Raw genomic sequence first — 4,102 nt, forward strand, 5'->3', positions numbered from 1 at the left:
CGGAATCTGTCCCACACGCAATCCTGTCCGTCTGCAACACGGCTCCGCTTAAGTGGTTCCGCTAGGGCAGGCAGTGGTTCCCAAACCTAAAGAGAGATTATTGTTTTGATTGATTGATTGAAGACTGTATTAGAAGTTTGCATAAGAAAAGGTACAGTTTCATGACGGTACAGTTCACTGGTACAAGGTCTACTAAAAGGAGATCCTAGAAAAGACTAAGCTTATTTCCACAGGAAACTATCTCATATAACATTGAATGACAGAAGAATAGAACACAGTACTATGCAGTAGATATGTAAATAAAATAAAATGAAAGGACCAAAAAAAAGAAAACAGTAAGTTTAAACAAACAGTAAGTATATACAAAGAAGGGGGAGGGGAGGGCTGGGCTAGGATTGTTTTCTTTACCAGTTACGAATGGCTGCTGCCTCTAAGTGGTTTTTCAGGGCAATTTTAAAGGATGCTAGGGATCCACACTCCTTTATGGCCTTCGGTAAGGCTTTCCACATTTTGGTGGTATAGCAGAAGAAGGAGTTTGACCCTCTCACCCTTTGTTGGTTTTGACTCTGGGTTGAACGTGATCTGTGGCGCTGCCTCTGGTGTTGTATGGACATCCTTAACGTTTATAAAGTATTTAGACAGGTAGGCCTACTTGGGTATCATAGTGGTGTAGACGGTTGCCTGGCTGGGACCCAAACAAGTGAAAACAGCAGATCTACAAGTTGTGAGCTCGTAGATCAGCTATTTTCACTACTTCTTAAACATTTGTTTTCACATTTATGGAATTTCCTTGATTTTTCTTCATGAAATTACTGATCAATTGTTGAATTTTGTTTTTTAATAATAATTAAAAACAAAATGCAAAAGAACTAAAATGGGTCCTGACCTAGTGTTTGGATTAAAAGCGTCTGCTAAATGCCTAAATTGTAAATTGTAAACCAGTGCGCTAAAGGTGCCAGTCATTTTATTTTATTCATGCTCTAATACAGTGGTTCTCAAACTTTACATTTTCATTTAACTCTGACAGAATACAAATGGGTTAATTTGGTTCCATTTCTATACTCTCGGAGTTACAGACTGGTAAGGGTCAATTCAGAACCCTTCAAGGAACCTCAAGGGGACCCCTCAAGCCTCAAGGGGTCCCTGGACCCCCCTTTGAGAACCACTGCTCTAATACCTGCAACATAATTCAGCTTTTCATTTTTGCAAAATGACTTCTAAAATAATGATAAATGAATGTAAACTATTGTCAAATAAGATGACTAGGCCTACATTGTGAGATAAAAATCCCTACAACCCATTTATGGCGATGGGATCCATTCCAGCCTCCCTCCCTCCCTCCCGATCTGCTCTGGTCTTATTGACGAAGATAGAGAGAGGTAGAGATAGAGAGGTTTATTCTCCTGGCACCACTGTGTCAAGTTGTCCTGTAGGCTGTCTCATCATCATGAGCAGACCTATCACTGTGCTGTTGTGTCATTGGCAAACTTAATTACCATGGTGGAGAGCTATGCATGGCACTGGCAACTCTGTCAAGAGGACATAACCCTGGGGGACTCCTGTGTTGAGGGGCAGAGGGGCAGACCCCATCCTCCACCTGACGTCAGGTCCAGGATCCAACTGCACAGTCTGAGGTTAAGTACCTACAGGTCCCTGAGCTTGGTGACAAGTCTGGAGGGTGCTCTGATCACCGGGTGGTGGGATGCTGCCTGGTCCAGCCGCTTTGTGAGTGTTGACAGACACACTTGAACGACCTGTGCACCTCAGCCGAGACATGACCAGAGCTCTAGACTATTCGTGTCGATGGTGTTAGGGACTCCCACTGGGAGGTTGAAAACCTTTTAGCTACTCCAGGAGGGAGGCGCTGATTTAACTGCACTACTGGGTCTGTCTTGCTAAAGAAACAAAGGGCTGTTTTTTGCATGATTTCTTACACATTTCTACAATTACAAAGAACACACAGTTAGAGAAACCGACACTCATAGGAGCAAACCTCAGCTCAGATCTGCACGTCTGTACGTATCGTATACAAGCACATTTTTTTCGGCCTCACATTCTTTGCAAAACATGTCTAAATTATAGACACAGAATAGCATTATGTCACTTCTTGTTTTTTTGTGCTTTTTTGCCTTTCAAAATACCACACATGTGAATAAATGAATCAAAAATGGCCATCAGGTGCGCACAAGTGCTTATTTGCAATGTCAATTCAATTCAATTCAAAGGAGCTTTATTGGCATGAGAAAACATACGTTTACATTGCCAAAGCAAGTATCACAAATACAATAAAAGCTGTTGAAAATGGGGAACAGTTGGAGGGGGTACAGCATTGTGTAAACAGAGCTATGTCGCATTGTGACATTTTATATATATATACAGGGTACAAATAGCAGCATTATTTTCCTCAAAATGCATTTAAAGGTATCAGCTCTGTTTCATACTGTATGTGCAGTAGGTCTAGATGTCAATCCATGGTTTGTAGTCCTTAGGGTGGTTGTGTTTCTGTTGTTGGTTTCTAGCCTTCTTTTGTCACCTTCTTTTGTCGCAACAGTTCACAAATCTTGCATGTCATCAATCATCCTTGAGCACTGTAAAAGGGCAATAGGTGAGTGTACCTGTCTTCAATGAAAATGGAAAACATGAGAGGAAGACGAGAGGAAGCGGGGTAGGGAGAGGAAGAGGACAAAAAAGATGAGGAACAATTATAGTTATCAGATAAGACTTGAGAATATTGGTTGACCATGTTGTAAACTATAGACACTGAGAGAGGCTGGACAGAGACTTCAGCCCAACCAGAGCAGATACTAATATTGCAACTGTAATTCTCAGTGGAGACGGTGAAAAATAACTTTTCTATTCTGTCTAAAGCAGTGATTTTCAAATATTTTCATGCCAATGTCCCCCAAATTTTCTCTAATTTGGCTGCGGACACCCATCTGAACATATTTTGTGTCAGGGACCCCCATAAGAGAACAATTCTCAACAATTGACAACATTAATGAGGCTGAAAGTTATCATTTTGTCTCTCTATAACAAATCTCTTTACCAAAATACACAATCTATAGAAGTTTCACAACGCATTGAGTTGCGACATATATTGTCAGCTTGTAGGTCTGCTATTTTCAAGTGGTTAATAATCTAATATTGTACGTTTTATCTTGTACATTTTTGTTCTTCCTCCTTAACTTTTAACAGTTTTTCTTTTATGATGTCAATATCAAAACAATACACGTTCATTGAAAGTATTTACTTAAAGGTGATACACCATGAAATTTCACTTTTCCTATTTTAAAACATTTTTTTGGGGTCCCACTAGCACCTTCTATCCTCACAAAGTCCCATTTCTGACCGTTGTGTCTTTCTCTGGTTTTGAGAAGGTGAATCCCACGGGTTCTCAAAACAGGCTGTTCAGATTTGCTGCCGATTGTGACGTCATCTGCCGATTGTGACGTCATCACAAAAAAAAAAAAATCTAATTTCTTTTTTTTCAAAAACATTTTTTTTTTCAAAAAAAAAATATTTTCAAAAAGATTTTTGGGGGGTGGCGCAGTTCAGGCCAAAGGTGGTACTGCAGCTGAAATGCTCTGAGAGCCATTCAAAAATGAGAGAGGCTCTCTATTCAGGAGTGGTAATTTAGCCTCAAACCTTTTGAAAAAAGTTTTTGGGACATAAACAATATGACATAAATACTTTTTAAATGCATGGTGTATCACCTTTAATGTAGGCCTACATTGTAAATGTGAAATTTAACCATGACAATACTGTTCAAAGGGATAGTTTTGAAAGAGATAATCATACCATGAAAATCAGTCCATGTCTCCCACAGTGGAAGCAGGGCCACGCATGGCTGACTCAACAGATTGTTCAAAGGCACCCAGGCGTCTAATAGTTTCCTGGACAGAAATCACACGATATGACAAGCACTTATACTGTCTGCATGGGAGATTGGGGGAAAAGGGTATCATCACACCCTTCTCATACAGTGAGCACCAACATGCAGATGAAAAAAATACTAAATGAAAATGAATACGAATGAACTCTGAAAGTGTAAATAAATCAACACTCTGGATTTCGTCTGACCACATCACTCGGCATGCAGGCA

This window comes from Nannobrachium achirus, assembly GCF_963921795.1.
Source record: "Nannobrachium achirus genome assembly, chromosome: 6".
Classification (NCBI taxonomy): domain Eukaryota; kingdom Metazoa; phylum Chordata; class Actinopteri; order Myctophiformes; family Myctophidae; genus Nannobrachium; species Nannobrachium achirus.